Genomic DNA, 21,280 nt, shown 5'->3' on the forward strand with positions numbered 1-21,280 from the left:
GAGCCAGGGAAGGGCGCCACCCTTACGAACTATTCGACGTTCCAGCAGTACCCCTCGCCTTGTCTCTGCGGTCCATCGAAATTATACAGCTAACAAGGTCGATCTTGACCTCCAAACCGATATACCTACGTAATAGTGATATCCTCCGGCTACGCAAACAGGACCCATCCATTCACATCATCAACGTATATGCTTTCCAAACTCCAAAACGTTCATTCGCGGACATCTGCAGTCGTGCACTGACGAGTTGCGGGCCCGGACCCCCTCCTGATTGTGGGTGGCTTCAACGCTCCCAGTCCGGTCTGGGGGTACCGCCGTGTACAGAAGCGTGGCCGCAAGTTGGCGGAACGTGCGTCCATGCTGGGTCTCACTCTTCACACGGACCCTGTTCGCCCAGCTCGGATTGGCAACTCCGGACCAGGGACACCTGTCCGGATTTCACCTTTACACGCAACGTACAGTTCGCAGACTGGGTCAATACATAGGAAACCCTCGGTAGCGACCATTGCCTCATCAACATAAGCATTCGCACATGCCCCATAGTACGACCGTTCAAACAAGCCCACATCCTAGATTGGACGACATTCAGACAAAATTGGCAGGACACTGTGTGGTGTGTGAAGTGGGCGACACAGTGCGGTGGATTAAGACGTTGATACGTGTGGTGCGTGGCGCGGTGCGGTGGTTAGAGACAAGGAGCAGACGACAAGTAGTGCGCGCGCCGAGGCGAATTCCATGCTGATGGAAAACGACAACGCCGAAGACCGTCCGGCGCGTGGACACGCGGCACAAGAAAAGAAATCAAAAGAAAAAGACATCCAATCGCAAAAGACCACGGAGCTTCAAGCAGCCATAACAAATGACAAATCTGCAGACCGGCAGAAAAGCGAGCCGTGCTGGCAGTAGGGGGAGGAGTTCCAGAAGCGGCACCAGTAGAAGGTCGGTCACCGGATCGGGGGTTAAGACGGCCGTCGGGTTCCGGACCGAGCCACCAGGACTTCAACCGACCGGGCGCCTGCTACCCATTCTGGGCGTCGCCCCTCATCCGTTCGGGAAATGCTGCCGAGGTCGGTGAGCGTCTACGCCGTGGGCAGAACGGAGCTGTCGGGCTACGAGCCCGAGTGCCACGACCAGCTGCCCGGCCAGAACGCCACCGCAATTGCCCGTGCTGCCGAGCAGCCTGTCTTCTCCCTCCGAGCCAGAGCTGCCACGCTCTGGCAACCTGTACGACGGTCCGATACAGCGACCTTGTGGTGAGACCAACACCGCTTCTCTCGTCGTCTCTTCTCCGCTGCTCAGCACACACGCTCAGCACACACGCCTGCTTCCTGCCCGAACTTGCTGCCCGAACGTTTTGTGCCGTGATAGTAATTTTAAGTGTTTGTTTTTATGGGTTAATTTTCGTTTCAGTTTTATTAAAATTTTCTGTGTTTTTCAACAAACGGCTTTGTCCTCGTTTGGGTTCTGGGAGGCTTCGCCTCAGAGAACCGCCAGAAAATATTAGACAAAAGAACCTGTCATCACAAATTGGCGTCCGCAACGACAGGACGAAGCCGTTTGTTTGGATTCTGTTGCTAATTCTAACAGTTTAAAGTCATGGCTAGCACGCGAGAGCTGTTAACTTTAGCGGAACGCATGAGGCTGGAAGGAGCTGAGTTAAAGGCGTGGTTGAACGAGCAAGCCCCAGCGTGGCAAATATTGAGAATGTGGGTCCAAAATTCTGATAGACGTATTGAGCTCGTGTGAGTGGCGGCTCACTCTGGCAATCTCGGAAATGAGGCCGCGATAACTAGCCCGAGGACTTGTAAGCCGGCAAATGGCGACCCCAGCCGGGATTTCTCGAGGGAGCGGGCGCACACGTTCTCCGAAATTACCCAACAAGCACGCCTTGCCCGTCGACTCTACCCTCCTCCCCACCCCTGACTATCCCACTCCCACAAATCCTTGGAGGCGACTGCAGACCCGAACTGTTCCCACCCTCAGCTGCGATCCCACTTCCGCCCGTTTCGCCAGTGCACTCTCTGTGGAGAGTCGCACGCCACCTTAGACCAAATCCTCTTTGGCTGCCCTGCCGATCCTCCCCGCAGGGACAGCCGCCATCGGAACATGGGAGGAATGGAGGCCCTCCTTGCGTCGCAGGACCTGGACACCAACTTCGCTGCGTGAACCGGGATGCCAGTGCTATGGCCCTACGTGGTCTGGACACATGCGCGTAATGTGAGGGCTGTGCGGTGGCCCTGGGCCCTTGAAGGGTCCAAACTCGCTCGCTAAATAATGTTTTCCCATCCATCCGTTCATGAATGAGCAAGAGGCGCGAGCGCGAGAAGAACGTGCTGCGGAGCAAAAAGAACGGGCTGCGCAACCAAAGGAAAGGGCTGCAGAACGGGAAGCTAAAAGAGATCAGCTTGAGCGCGAGGCACGTGTGTTGCAGTTGCGTCTCAAGATCGCGGAGGCTGAAAGGGCACGATTTTTGAGAGATATTTGCGAGCTGAAGCCGTATGCAAACTCTATTGAGAAAGCGTTCGACGCAGGCTCCAGACTCAGCGGTTCGAAAAATCTGTCTAGTAATTGCCCCGAACGCCGTCCCAGCTTACTGTCAGAAAAAGGCACGGAACCAGAGGGCAGAAGAGAAATGAAAAGGAAACTAACCAGCCTAGTTCCTGAAATTACCCTCAAGGAGGCTGAGGATAGCTCAGGGAGCAGACAGCAGGCAGCTTCTCGTGAAATCGAGGCACGCATGCGCATCTGTGCTAAAAAAAGCACCTTGGATAAAGAGGCAAAAATGCCGTCAGAAAGCCCGACAGGCTGGGCAACGGTGCGCGTGGGCGTGACCTCGAAGAGACAAAACCAGCAAGAGGCACGCATGTAAACCAGTGCAGGAAAAAGCACACCAAATGAAGAGGGCACATAGACCTCTAGAAAGCCCGACGGACTGGGCAAAAAGGTCGCATTGGCCAATGACCTCGAAGAGTTGCGAGGCGAGCGAGGAAACGCTCACCCACTCTTACGGTGTGCACTTGCAATGGTAACTAGTGGCCTCGTCACTTGGGGGGACCACTCCGAGGACTCAACCTCAAGAGAGGGTGAGTCTGCCTGCCTGTGTTCATGAGGACATGCTAGGACAACATGCATTAAAGATGAGTACAGAGGTACTCGCAAAGGGGTCCAATACAGAGCTCCTGGGTAAAGAGTCTAGTAAAGACTCCAAGAACGAGAATAGTGGCTGGCGAAGCAAGTCGCCGATTGTGTCAGCACATAGTGATGACGAGTGTAGACAAGTTCTGTGTGATAGCTTGCTTGCGGTAAATAATGCATCACACTGTGGTTCAACTGGGGATTACAGCAATAACAGGTCAGAAGGTTAACGCATAGAGGTCAGCAGAGATACTTTACATTCGTGTAATGTCGGGGAAGGCTCTTCAGGCGACCAGGTCGAGTCTAGCAAAGCAGCAAAGCACCGGTTCCAAATCAATCAGGGGCCTCCCTGTATGTATTCTCAACGTCACATCAAAGCGGCACCCGTGCTATCATCTCAAACGCGGAAAAGACGTGGCGTTCCAGGGCGGTTGTCCCAAACTCAAAAGAGACGCACCGTTCGTCTCATCTGGGACGGCATAACTTAATAAGCTGATGAATAGCCGGTTGCCCTCTCAGGATGTTGACTTTGGACAGAAACATAATATTTGTGAATAGAGGACTGCACCTTTGAATTATTTGAAGTGGCTTTTTGTGAGTGTCATGCGTGATATGCTCAATGAACTTTGCCTGCCACTCGACAGTGCAATATCGTGAACGCACGATGTGTTTGGTGTTTAGAGCATATGTGTAAAAAGTGCCGCGCACTGCCCAGCAGTTTTTCCTCTGGAAAAACTTTTCCCAAAAAGGGCTCTTGTGGTGTGTGAAGTGCGCGACACAGTGCGGTGGATGAAGACGTTGATACGTGTGATGCGCGACCGGTGCGGTGTTTGGAGACAAGGAGCAGACAACAAGTAGTGCGCGCGCCGAGGCGAATTCCATGCTGATGGAAAACGACAACGCCGAAGACCTTCCGGCGCGTGGACACGCGGCACAAGAAAAGAAACCAAAAGAAAAAGGCATCCAATCGCAAAAGACCACGGAGCTTCAAGCAGCCAATGAACAAATGCAAATCGGCCAGACCGGCAGAAAAGCGAGCCGCGCTGGCAGTAGGGGGGAGGAGTTCCAGAAGCGGCACTAGGAGAAGGTCGGTCACCGGATCGGGGGTTGAAGACGGCCGTTGGGTTCCGGACCCGAGCCACCAAGACTTCAACCGACCGGGGCCGCCTGCTAACCCATTCCTGGGCATCGCCACTCCATCCGTTCGGGAACTGCTGCCCGAGGCCGGTGAGCGTCTACGCCCGTGGGCAGAACGAGAGCTGTCAGGCTATGGGCCCGAGCTCCACGACCAGCTGCCCGGCCAGAACGCCGCCGTCGTCAACCCGCGCTGACAAGCCGCCTGCCTTCCTGGGCATCGCCACTCTGCCCAATAGTCAACTGCTGCTGCCCGAGGCCGGTGAGCGTCTGCGCCCGTGGGCAGAACGTGAGCTGTCGGGCTACGAGCCCGAGTGCCACGACCAGCTGCCCGGCCAAAACGCCACCGCCGTCTGCCCGTGCTGCCGAGCCGCCTGTCTTCTCCCTCCGAGCCAGAGCTGCCACGCTCTGGCAGCCTGTACGACGGTCCGATACAGCGACCTTTTGGTGAGACCAACACCGGCCGCTTCTCTCGTCGTCTCGTCTCCGCTGCTCCGCGTCGATACTATAGTACGCACACACGCCTGCTTCCTGCCGGAACTTGCTGCCCTAAAGTTTTGTGCCGTGATAGTCGTTTTAAGTGTTTGTTTTTATGGGTTAATTTTCGTTTAATTTTCATTAAAAGTTTGTGTGTTTTTCAACAAACGGCTTTGTCCTCGTTTGGGTTCTGGGAGGCTTCGCCTCAGAGAACCGTCAGAAAGTATTAGACAAAAGAACCTGTCATCACACACTGTTCCCAAACACGCACGGCTACCAGGCCTGGTCCCAGCAATTGGTTTCCAGCTTGCGTCATCAAACACATCAAACACACATCAAACTCTCAGACGCGGTCTCGGATGTGGATAAGCACCTCCTCGACCTTTGGCAAGCCCAGCACAGCCTCGCCCGTCGATGGCGCCATCAGAAACAATAGGAAACTAAAATCTGGCGTAGCAGAGCTTACCCAGAAAGTGGCAGAGTATGCAGCCCAGCTCGCCGGCTCTAACTGATTTAGCCGCCGCATTACGACAAATGTCCAGCCGAAACACATGGCGTCTCTTTCGCGCCCTCATTAACCCCACACAAAGCCGCACTGAAACGCAGAAAAACTTGCAGCGCGCCATCCACGGCTTTGCTGGTAACAAAACTCAGCTAGCACGCAAGTTCAGGGACCAATACCTGTGCACTACCCAGGATACCCGAGGGACGGCATACTCCTATGCAGGCTCTGAAAACGCCGAGCTGGATCAACCTTTCCAGCTCCACGACCTGAAGGCAGCCCTGGCCAAAATGAAACGTGGCACTGCACCCGGACGGGACAACATTACAGTCAAGCTCTTGGCAAACCTGCCAGACTCGACTGACCATTCACTGTTGGCATACTTCAATTCTATCTGGCTGGGAGAAGTGCCCCTCTCAATCGATTGGAAGACAGCACTTGTCACCTTTATTCCTAAACCTGGCGAAGCCGTAAATACGGACAGCCTCCGCCCCATCTCTCTCACGTCTCGCATGCGCAAGTTAATGGAGAGGATGGTGCAGGACCGGTTGTCTACTTTCGTGGAAGATCACAAAACATTTGCGGACACCACGTTCTGGTTTCGCCCCCTCAGATCCGCACAGGATGTCCTCCTCCAACTTAATCGGGAAGTCCTAGACCCCATCGAACACCCCCATAACGACAAGGTGGTCCTGGCCTTGGACTTTAAGGGAGCATTCGACAACATCACTCATGAAATCATCTGTGGGCGTCACGCTTTTCAGTACGTCTTACAATTTCTGACACAGAGACACACATACTTGCACATACAGGACACCCAACACAGCCCATACACTCTAGGGTCCAGAGGTACACCACAGAGCGCTGTCCTCTCCCCCCTATTGTTCAATCCGGCCATGAACAACTTGCCTGCCCAGCTGGAGGCCGTCCTGGGGGTGCAACACGCACACTACGCGAACGACATCACCATCTGGGCCACACAAGGCTCTTTGGGAGACATGCAGGCCAACCTGCAGCTAGCGGCGACCATAGTGGCCCGATATGCTCACGCTTTCGGCAACCAATGCTCCCCCAAAATCTGAATTTGTGCATAGCCGCCCCTCGCCGAAATGCACGTCTAAAATTGCTTTCTCTCTAGAGTATGGTCGAATCCCTGAAAAACCTGAGATTAGAGTCCTCGGATTTTTCATCAACCAACACCGCTGGTCCAACACAACACTAGGGACGCTACGGAAGGTGGGGGACCAAGTGCGCCGCATGGTCCGCCGGGTTTCCAACAAGCGCGGGGATCTCAGATGCAAAGATGCTTTCCGGCTGGCCAATGCATTTGTGACTAGTCGAATCTTGTATTCGACTCCGTCTCCGCAAGCAGGAGGAGGATGCCCTTGGGGTCATCCTCCGAAAGATGGTTAAGCGGGTCCTTGACCTTCCGGTCAGCACCTCTAACCATCGCCTTCTGGGCCTGCGGATGGCGAATAGGCATTGGGGGCTCAAACAAGCTCATCTTACCAACCAAATCACACGTCTTTCTCAGACGCTGTCGGATCGCTGCCTCCTTGCCCGACTACACCTCCAACCTCTCAGACAGATGGAAGAGCGCGTATGTATGCCACAAGAATGGCGCTATGCCCTGCACGTGCGCCCTCTTCCCCGGAACATGGCACGTACACACCATGATGGCAGACGCCTGGCTCGGGTGGAGGCACTGGCGCCCCATTATGATTCCAAATCCGGCGTTTTCTCCGTGGACGCCACCGGCCCACACCATGGGGGATGGTTTATGGCCAAGGTGGTCCACGAAGGCAAAATAGTTAACGGGCTCAGCTTTCGCGCTAGAGACATAACATGTGCGGAGGAAGTTGCCATCGCCTTGGCTGCATTCGATTCTCGCTCTTTTACCATCATTACCGACTCGCGAGTGGCCTGTCGGATCTACGAACAGGGTCAGATTCCATTCCTGGCCTATCGCGTCCTTCAGTCGAGCTGTCGAACCGGGACCCGGACCCCCGATACGTCATTTGGGCTCCTGCTCACATGGGATTAGAGGGAAATGAGGCAGCGCATGCTGCCCGCGTGCTTTCTCACCGGGCTCTTTTTTTCTCTGACCCGGCAGATCAGGACTCCACCCCCTACCCAATCTACTCGTATACAGAAATTACAGCTTACTATCAATCCGGCCACGAACTCTACCCCCGCCCGTGTAGAGGCCTTGAAAAGGAGGGCTCCATCTCCTACTCCGCCTCTTTACGAACACTATGCTGTGCCCGGCGGCTCTTAAACATTTCGATCCGGCCTTTACTGGAGCTTGCCCGCACTGTGCGGAGAACTCCTCGGACCTCTACCACATGGTGTGGGCTTGCCCATCCAACCCTGCCTTCCCCCCCCCCCCTTAACCAACCCTACCCGGGAGGACTGGGAGACTGCCCTGCTTGGCTGCTCAGACCTACGGGCCCAAAAGGCTTGCATGTAGGCTCCCTACAAAAGGCCCTAATTGAGCATGCCCAGGCGGCGGCTACCGCCACTGGGGTCCCGTACTATGGACTCCACCTAGTGTTTGTAAGTGGCGGCCTCTTCAGGCTCGTCCCGAGCATACCTCATCGTGCTTTTTGTAATACAATTAAAAGTTTTTCACCACCACCACCGGCAGAGGCACCGGCAACAGTCACCAACGCCGCGCGAATATGGTGCGAACGCGGTAAGAACGCCCACGGCGTCGACAATAGTTCTGCACGTTGCTTGTGCTGCTGCATGTCTAAGTTTATACAGCTGATAAAACTACTGTCCTTACTACGTATAGCTCTCTACTAATTTGCTATCGAAATTGATGCTTCGCCCTTCGGGTGAAACTGCGAGAATATTTTGCATCCATTTTCATTTCCATTAATGTATCATTTCTTTTTGGCAATTAGTAAGTACAAGTAATTTTCCCTATGTTGTCTTTTGGGCCATTGTTTATCGGCTTCGCATGATATATATATATATATATATATATATATATATATGGTATGAAAATGCATACCATTGATGACATTGCAAAGGTGACCTCCGACTCGTGAATTGTGATAAATTGACCTACTGGCCTGTCTTTTTGCTTCATTATGGATTGTCACCACCTCCTTACCTCCTCGGCAATAAATGAACTAGCCTGCAAACAGGCACAAAATTGCATGAAAATTTTTCATTCGAATTGTCGCTCTATAAATAACAAAAGTCAAGAAATACAAGTATTTTTTGAAGATCTCATGTTTTCTTTCGATGCCATCATGTTTACGGAAACATGGTACCATGATCAATCCAGTTGTCTACATCTTAAGGACTACAACCACTTTGTCCTTAATAGGTGTGGTCGCAGAGGTGGTGGTATCAATACAGGTTCTGAAGAAGCTAAGCGTAACAGTTGACCACAACTTCACAAAATCCACTCCAGACTGCGAGATTCTAACAGTTCAGGGCGGAAAGTGTGGTTTATTGCCCACCTACTGGGAATTGGATGAATTACTGCCTATTTTAGAAATTCCTTTAGACCATGCATCATTGAATGAAAATACTTTATTCCTTGCCGGCGATATCAATGTTGATATGATCACTGCAACTACGCCAAGAGAAGAACTTTTGACATTGCTCGATAGTTACGGTTTTTCCAGCCTTTTTCATGTACCAACGCGCATCACCTGCTCGACTGCAACGTCGATTGACCTCATCATCACTAACACTGATACGCATGGCTCAAGTGCTGGAACAATTCTGTCTGACATAAGCGACCACCTGCCCGTGTTTGCGTTTTTTCCTGCGCATAGCTCTTATCATGTCACAGAAGGGTCATTGCCATGTTATAGGCGAATCGACACCACTGCTCTTAACCGTTTCTTCGCGGCGATGAGCGAAATGACGTGGGATGATGTACTTTCCTTAGAGGATGTTAACGATGCGTATGATGCTTTAATAATTAAAATCAAGGCAATTTATGATAAGTGCTTCCCTCTAGCACATCCACGTAAACGTAGAGCTAAGAAGCCTTGGATCTCAAGGGAATTACTGTACAAAATAGAGAGGAAGCAGAAATTGTACGGACAGTTTTTTGAAATCTCGGGACCTCGCTAAACTAGAAAACTATAAAAAATTCCGCAATCAACTGACCAAGGAACTACGTACCGCCAAGCTTGAATATTTCACTAATGTTTTTTCGAGTTTGCCGAACGACAGAGAATGCAACTCTTGCTATCAACTAAAAATAGTTTTGAATTTGGGCACTAAAACTCACATTGATAGTATAACGAAGGATGGAAGAGTCATTGCTAATGAAGACCTTTCGAATCACTTCAATGATTTTTTTATCAACATTACAAGCGCCCTTTGCTGTACTGTCACTGGTCGCGTAGAATATGATTATCATACACCAAGTGTTTCAGCATCTTTGTTCTTGCAACCAGTAAAAGATCAGGAAATAATAACCGTTTTCACAAACCTGAAAACTAGTAAAGCACAGGACAAAGACGGTTTTCAAATCAAACCTTTCAAGTTTGTTATTAACATGCTAGCGCCAGTATTGGCAAGTATCTACAACCTAACCCTTTCTTCAGGAATTTTTCCTAGGCAAATGCAAATTACCAAGGTTGTTGCTATCCACAAGGGTGGGGATACAACAGACTTAGCTAATTATAGACCGATTTCGGTTCTGCCTGCACTATCCAAGGGTTTAGAGAAAATTATATATGTTAGATTAAATAAATTCTTAGTAAAACACTCCGTGCTGTCCGACTGCCAGTATGGTTTCAGGCAAAAGAGGTCAACAGAAATTGCATTAATTAAGCAAACAGAGCTAATAATAAATGCTTTTGAAGAAAGACAATTGTGCTTGGAATTTATATCGATTTCTCGAAAGCATTTGATGTAATCAATCATAGTCTGTTACTACATAAGCTAAGCCATTATGGAATTGGAGGAGTGTGCCTGTCGTTAATAGAATCCTATCTGAAACACCGTATGCAAATGGTAGTTATTAATCACAGGTCATCCAGCTTACCACATATTTTGTCTGGAGTCCCACAGGGTAGTATATTAGGCCCTTTATTGTTCAATATCTATAGGAATGACATATTTTTTGCACCCTTGCCTGTCACTTTACTAGCTTACGCCGATGATCTCACGATGCTACTAGCTGGTAAAGATGAACGTGATTTATCGATGCAAGGAAATCAGTTTCTTGATTACTTACGCGTAAGGTCTGAAAATAATTCTTTAAAAGTAAATGCCAAGAAAAGCAATGCTATAATATTTCGTCCAAAGAATAAAACTACCCAAACAAATTTCGACCTCATGTTAGGCAGCAGTAAGATCGAAATCGTGCCAGCCGTCAAATGCCTTGGTGTGGTGTTCACCGAAACTCTAAGCTGGGACGTACATATAGATAATGTGCGAAGGAAAATGAACCTTATAAACGGTGTTCTGTGCCGGCATAGATACACTCTGCCAATGAAGGTAAAGGTTCTCATCTAGAACGCGTATTTACTTCCGATTACGAGTTATTGCTTAACTGTTTGGGGTACAACAACAAAACAAAATACACATAAGTTGTAGTTGCCCAAAAACGGGCAATCAGGCTAATTGCAAATCTACCATGGAATTATCATACTCACCTGTACTTTAAACAGTATGGTATTCTCAGGATTCATGCTTTGTATCCATTAAAATTATTGTGTATGTACAAAAATGCAATTATAACAAATAACGAACCTTTACTAACAGCATTGAACCTACATCATTATACACCAGCGTACAATGTCAGACATCACTTGCCTTGGCGGCTACCGTTTTGCCGCACCTTATATCGCAAACAGCCCTTATCATATAATGTGCCTTATTATCTGAACATACTTGCTGAAAATAATGTATGTTTAGAAGATACATCCCGAAATCAGCTATCATCCATGCTTTTGGATTTTGAAACAACTCCTCTTACATTGTAAATCATCATCATCATCATCATCATCTGCCTATATTTATGTCCACTGCAGGACGAAGGCCTCTCCCTGCGATCTCCAATTACCCCTGTCTTGCGCTAGCGTATTCCAACTTGCGCCTGCAAATTTCCTAACCTCATCATCCCACCTGACTTTCTGCCGTCCTCGACTGCGCTTCCCTTCTCTTGGTATCCATTCTGTAACCCTAATGGTCCACCGGTTATCCATCCTACGCATTACATGGCCTGCCCAGCTCCATTTCTTCCGCTTAATGTCAACTAGAATATCGGCTATCCCCGTTTGTTCTCTGATCCACACCGCTCTCTTCCTGTCTCTTAACGTTACTCCTAAGATTTTTCGTTCCATTGCTCTTTGTGCGGTCCTTAACTTGTTCTCGAGCTTCTTTGTTAACCTCCAAGTTTCTGCCCCGTATGTTAGCACCGGTAGAATGCAATGATTGTACACTTTTCTTTCAACGACAGTGGTAAGCTCCCAGTCAGGATTTGGCAATGCCTGCCGTATGCACTCCAACCTAATTTTATTCTTCTGTAAATTTCTTTCTCATGATCGGGGTCCCCTGTGAGTAATTGACCTAGATAAACATATTCCTTTACAGATTCTAGAGGCTGACGGGCGATCCTGAATTCTTGTTCCCTTGCCAGGCTATTGAACATTATCTTTGTCTTCTGCATATTCATCTTCAACCCAATTCTTGCACTTTCTCGATGAAGGTTCTCAATCATCTGTTGTAATTCCTCTCCATTGTTGCTCAATAGGACAATGTCATCTGCAAACCGAAGGTTGCTGAGATATTCGCCATCGATCCTCACTCCTAATCCTTCGCATTCTAAGAGCTTGAATACTTCTTCTAAGCATGCAGTGAATAGCATTGGAGAGATTGTGTCTCCTTGCCTGACCCCTTTCTTGATAGGTATCTTTCTACTTTTCTTGTGGAGAACCAAGGTAGCTGTGGAATCCTTGTAGATATTTGCCAAGATATTCACGTATGCCTCCTCCACTCCTTGATTACGCAATGCCTCTATGACTGCTGATATCTCTACTGAATCGAATGCCTTTTCATAATCTATGAAAGCCATATAGAGAGGTTGATTGTACTCCGCAGATTTCTCGATTACCTGATTGATGGCATGGATATGGTCCATCGTAGAATATCCCTTCCTGAAGCCAGCCTGTTCTCTTGGTTGACTGAAGTCAAGTGTTGTCCTGATTCTATTGGAAATTATCTTGGTGAACATTTTATACAATACTGAAAGCAAGCTAATGGGTCTGTAATTCTTCAATTCTTTAACGTCTCCCTTCTTATGAATAAGTATAATGTTGGCGTTCTTCCAGCTCTCTGGTACACTTGAAGTTGTGAGGCATTGCGTATAAAGGACCGCAAGCTTTTCAAGCATGATATCTCCTCCATCTTTGATTAAATCTACTGTTATTCCATCTTCTCCAGGTGCTTTTCCCCTGGTCATGTCTTTCAAGGCCCTTCTAACTTCATCGCTAGTTATAGAAGGAGCTTCTGTATCCGGTTCATCACTATTTCGAATGGAAGAAGCTTGGCTGTTTTGGCTACTGTACAGGTCAGTATAGAATTCTTCTGCTGCTTTCACTATGTCATCGAAATTGCTGATGATATTACCATGCTTATCTTTCAGTGCATACATCTTGCCTTGTCCTATGCCTAGTTTTCTTTCTTACTGATTTCATGCTGCGTCCATATTTTACGGCTTCCTCAATTTTTCCCACGTTATAATTCGAATATCCCTTACTTTCTTCTTGTTGATCAGTTTTGACAGTTCAGCGAATTCTATCTGGTCTCTTGAGTTGGACACTTTCATGTTTTGTCGTTTCTTTATTAGGTCCTTTGTTTCTTGGAGAGCTTCCCTACAGGTTGCTTTGGTGCCTTACCTCCCACTTCAATTGCTGCTTCTGAGATCAGCCTAGTTACGGTTTCATTCATTAGCTCTATGTTATCTTCATCTTCCTGTTCTAAAGCTGCATATTTGTTTGCGAGCACCAGCCTGAATTGGTCTGCTTTTACCCTTACTGCCTCTAGGTTGGCCTGTTTCCTCTTGACTAATTTCACTCTCTCTCTCTTCAAATTGAGAGAAATCCTAGACCTCACTAACCTATGGTCACTGCACTTAACCTTCCCTAACACTGCTACATCCTGCACTATGCTTGGATCGGCAGAGAGTATGAAATCTATTTCATTCCTTGTTTCTCCATTAGGGCTTTTCCAGGTCCACTTCCTGTTGCTGCGCTTCCTGAAGAAGGTATTCATTATTCGGAGCCTATTCCTTTCCGCGAATTCTACTAACATCTCTCCTCTTGCATTCCTAGAATCGATGCCGTAGTTACCAATGGCTTGCTCACCAACCTGCTTTTTCCCCACTTTTGCATTGAAGTCGCCCATGACTAAAGTATACTGAGTTTGCACCTTTCTCATTGCTAGTTCAACATCTTCATAAAACTGTTCTATTTCTTCATCATCGTGACTAGAGGTTGGGGCATAGGCTTGTACTACCTTCATTTGTACCTCCTATTCAGCTTTATTACGACGACTGCTACCCTTTCATTAATGCTGTAGAATTCATCAATGTTGCCCGCTACGTTGTTATGCACTAGAAATCCTACCCCGGATTCTTTCTTATCTAGAAGACCTCTGTAGCAGAGGACGTGGCCGTTAGTCAGTACTGTGTAAGCCTCACCAGTTCTTCTAACCTCACTAAGGCCAATAATATTCCAGGAAATGCCTGATAATTCTTCAAATAGTCCTGCTAAGCTAGCCTCACTCGAGAGGGTGCGCGTGTTGAACGTTGCCAGGTTCAGTTTCCTGCCTTGACCCAGAGATTCTTAGCACCCTCTGCCGCGTAGCAAGTCTGACCGCCGCCTTGGTCAGGTGCTCCGCAGCCACTGGGAACTGAGGGCCATGGGTTAATTGTCGGAGTCATGAGGGAGGTGGTGGCCGAATACTGCACCAGGGAGGCCAATTCCTGTTCTGGTGAGGGAGTGACTTTGATGAAGCTTAATGGGCCTGCCTAGTTTGGTTGCACCTGAACTAGTATAGCCCCACTAGCTCTCGGCAATATGTTTTTTTTTTTTGCCGGTGTCAGGCACCACTCCATGCCTGAAAATGTAGTGGAATGGAGCAGGATTCGAACTTACGACCTTCAGATTTGAAGTCGGGTGTTCTACCTCTACTCCACGCCACCACTTCCACGCCACCACTTAGATTTAGGTGTACGTTAAAGAACCCGAGGTGGCCAAAATTAATCCGCAGTCCCCCACTGCGTCATGCCTCCCAATCATATAGTGATTTTGGCACGTAAAACCCCAGCAAATATTAGAGTTTAGAATAGGGGCCTCAAACGTTTGGGGCCCCAAAGAAATAGCGTAGAAGCCACTGCGCATGCGCAAGACGCAAACTGTGTTTGGGTTTTGCGTCTGGCACGCTATTTTATCGATTTAGCGGGAGCCCCAAAACCTGCCCCAAAAGCTTTCGTCAACAAACATGGTGGCGCCCATCGAAGCGACGGCTCTAACCTAGCACCCCACTCGGCTCGATTCGTGGTAACGCGTGAAGTTCGTAAGCTAGAGAAGTGTTTGGCGGTTATCGATTTCCCTCAAATAACATGTGTAATGATTGATTCATTAGACGCCGCTGATTCCGAATTCAATGGCTCGTAGGGCTAACACGGATTGACTTGGCTGGGTGAAGGTACGTAAGGTTGGTTACTCAAAACTAAGCGCAACAAGTTGCTTGCTGCTAATAAAATAAGTTCTAAATTGTAATTAAACACGAAAATCTAAATTACTCTTCTTATCATGAAATGGTATATTTTGTTTTAATATTTTTATGCCCCAACACTAACACCTGCAAAGCTCTTTGGGCCTCTAACTTTGGGGGCCCCTATTCTAAAACTTTACTCACATCAACATGGTTTGCTTTTTGACAGTAACCAGTTTTTACAGCATAACCACTCTTGTCAATGTGTTGTTTACCTTTGCTCTTTTGTGCACCATCGCGGCTTTTACCATTTCGAGCGAGTTACGTTCGGAACGTGCTTCTGACACTGATGTGCCGTTTGCGCAGTAATCCTTTAAAGCTTCGCTTACACCAATTCAGACAGCAAGTGGCATCTGTTGTCTGACATTTTATTTTAACGCATGTTCCTCGCCGTGCTAGAGACCTAAGATAGCGGCCAGGCTGATGCAAATGGACAGTATATAGAGATGTACCAACTATTCTGGGCCAAGGCTAACTGAAAAAAAGAAGAGAAAACAAGATAGGATGATGAGACAAATAACACGAGATATCATAGCACGAAAGACTTGTTTAGCTCATAAAAAAAGAAGCTGTGAGCAGCTCGCAGATCGCTGGACAGCTGAACTTCTACGCCGTAGGCAGATATGACGTGAGAGTTCGACGACGCTGAACATTATTTTGTGTTCACGGCAGCTAAAAAGCAGAGTTCGTAGTTAATATTACTGCAAATAACTAAAAATAATAACTTCGTACTATTAGTCATAAAATAAAAGCACTGATTTCACCCTCTGCAGCGATTCGCTGGAACTTAAGAGCTTCCGGGGCCATCGAAAAAGGGTTCTGTGCAAGCAAGATGTCGCTGTTGTTGATGTCAAGGGCCGACCGTCACGGCAGCATTGCAACATTTTGTTACGACGGATTGTGCAAAAACACTATTTCCGTAGTCGAATTTGATGATGTATGCACAAATAAACTGCAAATAAAAAATGGCTATATTTGGCTACAAAATATTTGCATTTTTTTCTTGTTTCGCTACATTTGGGCTACAACTTCTCTAGCTTTTGGCTACGCCACCTCGTCGGACCTGGCAACACTGGTCAGAACCCATCTAAGTGGTTTTTGAGTGGTATTATGTTTCACAGTCATTGTCAGTTTCGCCGAGTCATGCTTATGACTATGACTTCTACCAGATCCTTTAGTGTTTCCTTCACTTAGTACTATGTCCGAACCCAGTTCAGTGGTTTTTGAGTGTTAATATTTTCCGCTGGGTCATTGTCATGACACGCCATGTCATGAGATTTATGTCATGACCTATCACTTATGTTAGTCATACACTCCTCTGATAATATGCCAAATTTGGTACCTACCAAGTAAACGAAACGACCATGAGAGCACCAAGATGTAGTCCGGCTGTTTCATGACCTACATGACACGCATGTCATGACATTCATGTTATGACATACCATTTATGTTCATCACATACTGTCGTCATAGTATGCCAATTTTGGTACATACCAAGTTACTTATCTATCTAGTCGTAGGTGACTAGATAGATAGATAGATAGATAGATAGATAGATAGATAGATAGATAGATACTGTCAAAGTTGCAAATGTTCGGCAAGAAATGCTTCGCTTTTAAAAATAAAGCAACGGACAGCACAAAAAGGCAGACAACATTGCACAATTTACGCTTATGTAGACTGATGACTTTTAGAAAAGTACTTTAACAAATAATCTGTTTATGCAGTTCCTGCTTGTGTAGAGCCTGTGATTTCATTCCAAAGGCCAGTGTAAGGAGTTAGATTGGACGCCTGTGTCATTGTCACATGTAAGAGGTCGCCAGCGGTATACGAAACGAGGACGAAGTTCGCGGAGCGTTCCGAACGCCGCGAGCGCGCGAGGCGCGTGAACCGAGCTGTGATCGTGGAAGAAACAGCACGGTTCGATTATTATCGACGTGGTTCTTGAGCTGGAAGGTCCGTCTCGTCAGCCATGCTCTGACGACGGGAGAGCGGAGGACCCGGCCACGAAGTCGTGACGCTAGCAAGGCCCAGGCGTAGCGGTAGTCCTCGGAGACGTCCGGGCGAAGCTCCTGGGACCGGCTGCTGCTGCTCACGGTGGTTCCGGTCTTCTTCTCGTAACAGGCATGAATTATTATATTGCAAGATAGTTCAGCCGGACATTATGTATTTCAGTTTTTTCCTCTTTTCTTTTTTCTTTCTCTCTTTTTTGTAGTGTATGAACGCGCTATATATTGATTTCCGTTGACAAATGTTACATGTGAATTTGCATATGCCCACCCATTGCTGTTCATGTGTACCTGGGGCACTGGGTGCTCCCTCAAGCTGCTTTAGCAGCTTTTTGCCCTGTGTCCCCTCTTCCCTGTACTGCTTTGTACTGCGTGAAGGAGAAATAAACTTTCTATTCTATTCTCTCTCTATATATATATATATATATATATATATATATTGATAGTACGCGTTTAATACTAGATACTCTCGGCGTTTTTATGAATGTGCCGAAACGGCACGGCCAACGGAGCGAGCGCGAGCACCAACAACAAACGTCTGCTTGCGCCCGTATTCTCACTACAATCACTCCCCGGCGAACAAGGAGGAGCCATCCTGGCGACCTAGGGAGCAGGTAGAGCTGATGGGTCGTAGTGCGGCTTCAGTCGGTCCGATATCAACAGTTTCGCGTCCGCGACGCCGTTGGTCCGTAGATGGGTGAATAGGCTCAATGACGCAGTTGACCGGGGATGTCTGTCGGAGAATCCGGTAAAGGCCGACGTACTTTGAGCTGAACTTTGCTGAAAGGCCGGGAGTAGAGGAGGGAACGCGAAGCCATGCCAGCGTTGCAGGTGAATATGATGTAAAACACAAGCCTGCGTCGCGACTATGTTCTGGCAGGCATATCTTGCGCGGTAAGTGAGCGGGCAATCTGACGACATTCTTCGGCATAAGTGGCGGCTTCGGATAGAGGAGTAGATTCGAAGCGTCGGGGCGATACAAAAGAATCGTGTCCATAAACGAGGAAGGTTCGCGACCATAAAGAAGAAAAAAGGGAGAGAATCCCGAGGTAGACTGACTGGCGCTATTGTAAGCATACGTACCAAAGGGAAGGATGCGGACCCAGTTAGTGTGGTTAGCGGAAACGTACATGGCGAGCATGTCGCCGAGAGTAACGATTAAAGCGTTCAGTCATACCGTTCGTTTGCGGATGATATGCGCTTGTAGTTCTATGCACAATGTTGCATTCCCGGAGGCGAGCTTCTACAGATTCAGAGAGGAATGCACGACCACGGTCACTCAGTAGCTCGCGAGGCGCACCATGTCGAAGAACAGGTTGCGAAGGATGAACAAGCTGACTTCACGTGCTGTGGCCGCCGGAAGCGCTAAGTTTCGGCGTAGCGCGTGAGATGGTCCACGGCGACGATAACCCAGCGGTTGCCATCTGGGGTGGTACGGTAGAGGGCCGTACAATTCAATGCCGATACGTTCGAAAGGCCGGTAGGGACAAGGCAAAGGTTGGAGCGGCCCTGTAATCTTGTTAGGTGGGCTCTTGCGGCGTTGGCATTTGGAGCATGAGTGGACGTACTGCCGAACGAAGTGGTACATTCCGCGCCAATAGTATCGAAGCCGGAGGCGTGCATACGTCTTTAGTACACCGGCACGGACGCATTGTGGATCCGCATGAAAAGAGGCACATATGTCGGAACGTATATGGCGAGGAATCACTAGCAACCATTTACGGCCGTCAGAGAGGTAGTTGCGGCGGTACAGAAGCCCATCGCGGATGGCAAAGTGACGAGCGGTCGGTGGTGTGTGGTGACGGCTGAGATAAATACTCCAGAAGAGAGGCTATCCAAGGATCGCGGCGTTGCTTAGCTGGCATGTCGGTGTATGTAAGAGACGAAGAATCACAGCTGGAGACAGACGCAGCACCATCCTCATCGGGCAGTGGCGAGCGCGAAAGAGCGTCGGTATCCGAATGCTTACAGCCGGACCGGTAGACAACACGGATGTCATAGTCCTGTAGACGAAGCGCCCAACGAGCTAGGCGACCAGAGGGGGTCGTTTAACGACGACAACCAGCACAGGGCGTGGTGATCAGTCCACGACGTCAAATGGACGGCCATATACGTAAGGTCGAAATTTGGTGATTGCCCCTAACGATTGCAAGGCATTCTTTTCCGGTGACTGAATAGTTCGTTTCCGCTTGGTGGGAGTGCGGCTGGCGTAAGAGACGACGTACTCTTCGAAGCCAGACTTACGCTGGGCAATGATAGCGCCGAGGCCTACTCCACTAGCGTCCGTATGGATTTCTGTGGGAGCGTCTGGGTCAAACTGGCGTATGATAGGTGGGGATATCAATAGATGCCCGCAATGTGGCGAGCGCGTCTTCGCAAGCTGTAGACCATGTCGAGATGCCTTGGCTGTCGGCAAGCAGCTGCGTTAAGGGGGCGATTATGGACGCGAAATTACGCACGAATCGGCGAAAGTACGAACACAAAGCCGATAAAGCTACGGAGTTCTTTCAGCGTAGACGGCCTGGGGAACTCGGCGACGGCGCGAAGCTTTGCAGGGTCGGGAAGGACACCGTCCTTGCTGACAACATGGCCTAAGATGGTAGGTCGGCGGGTGGCAAAGTGGCACTTCTTCAAATTAAGCTGCAATCCAGCGTCTGAAAGGCAGTGAGGACACTTGCGAGGCGACTCAAATGGGAAGCAAAGTCCTTGTAAAAGACTACGACGTCGTCCAGGTAGCACATAACGTGTGCCATTTGAGGCTTCTAAGAATGTTGTCCATGAGACGTTCGAAGGTGGCAGGCGCATTACAAAGGCCGAATGGCATCACGTTAAACTCATATAAACCGTCTGGGGTTACAAACGCAGCCTTGGGACGGTCAGGTTCATTCATAGGGACCTTCTAGTACCCAGATCAAAGGTCCAAAGAGAAGAACTCTGCTCCTTGCAAGCAATCGAGGGCGTCGTCGATTCTGGGCAGCGGATAAACATCTCTTCCTTTGATCTTCTTAAGGCGCCTATAATCAACGCAATATCTAATGCTACCGTCCTTTTTCTTTACCAGCATAACTGGGAAAGCCCAAGCGCTGTGCGAGGGCTGCATTAGGCCACGATGAAGCATGTCGTTGCCTTGTTCATCAATGACACGGCGCTCAGCATGAGAAACTCGGTATGGACGCTGGCGCAGGGGTGCATGGGTGCCAGTGTCAATGCGGTGAACGATGGCAGATGTGCGGCCCAAGGAAGACTGCTTATGATCGAACGACGTCCGAAAGCGGGCGAGCAGCTCCAAGAGTTGGGTACGCTGTGCAGGGCGGGAGTGTGGAATCAATAGACGGGAGGAATGCCTCTAAGGAGGACGAATCGGCGGAGATTAGCAGGAGTAATGCTGTCGACGAGAACGCCTATCGTGTCTGTCAGGCAGTTGAGTAGAGTATGCGGAATCAATATCCTCAAGCCGGCCTATACATTCACCACGGTATAACGCGGGTGTGAAAGACAACCAATTCGTGACGTAAATGGCGCTGCAAGAGTTTCGACCGTGAGAACTGCAAAAGGGAGGATGATGTTTTTGCGAGAGATGAAGGCTTCGGAGGGCGCAAACAGGGCGGTGGAATCGGAAGCAGAGCCGCAAGAAAGTGGCACAAAACAGAAGACAAAGGAGGGATGTCAGTGTCCGCGGCGACGACCACTCGAGATGGTGGCTTGTCAGAGTGGCGGCACACATCGGCGACAACTCAAGTTCGCACAGCGCACAGTCAATAACGGCATGGTTAGTAGCGAGAAAGTCCCAACCCAAAATAACGTCGTGAGAACATGGCGAAAAAAAAACGAGAAATTCGACTCCGTAAAAAATGTCCTGTTGACAGACGAGCTGTGCATGCCACTGAAGGTTGAATGTGGTGTGCGGTGGCGGTACGCAGAGAGGACACGAAAGCGTTATTGTTTTTTTTTAACTTGCGGCACAGTTCTACCACTAAGCACAGACACAGCAGCACCAGTATCGACGAGTGCTTGCACAGAAACACCTTCGATATTCACGGCTATTTCGTTCGCAGATAGAAAATCGAGGCCTTGAAGTTGTCGACACGAGCGAAGTTCTAGCCCCGGAACCGCGAGGGCTAGTTTTCCGCTTGGCTGGTGGGGGGCGACGAACCATTGGGGAATGTGAACGGCGACTGGTGAGGGCGACCGACGTGTGTCGTAGCCACGGCGATTCAGTGAGCAGGTGTCCATCGTTGAATGGGAGGCATCGGGCGTGTGG

At 48.9% G+C, this 21,280-nt stretch overlaps 2 protein-coding genes and 1 long non-coding RNA gene across 3 annotated transcripts in view; 2 read left to right on the forward strand and 1 right to left on the reverse strand.

Moving 5' to 3' along the window:
• Positions 1-4,902, forward strand: part of LOC125940506 (uncharacterized) — a 38,234-nt gene extending 33,332 nt beyond the window's left edge. The window contains exon 2 of the transcript XR_007463706.1: positions 4,528-4,902. The gene's annotated coding sequence lies outside the window, so the exon portion shown is untranslated. The remainder of the gene's footprint in view (positions 1-4,527) is intronic.
• LOC119466324 (uncharacterized) overlaps positions 1-21,280 on the forward strand; it is a 683,885-nt gene that overhangs the window by 637,884 nt on the left and 24,721 nt on the right. The gene's annotated exons all lie outside the window — the stretch shown is intronic.
• The window catches only part of LOC125940509 (uncharacterized), a 136,695-nt gene that overhangs the window by 91,186 nt on the left and 24,229 nt on the right, over positions 1-21,280 (reverse strand). The window lies entirely within an intron of this gene.

Source organism: Dermacentor silvarum, chromosome 10, assembly GCF_013339745.2.
Source record: "Dermacentor silvarum isolate Dsil-2018 chromosome 10, BIME_Dsil_1.4, whole genome shotgun sequence".
Classification (NCBI taxonomy): domain Eukaryota; kingdom Metazoa; phylum Arthropoda; class Arachnida; order Ixodida; family Ixodidae; genus Dermacentor; species Dermacentor silvarum.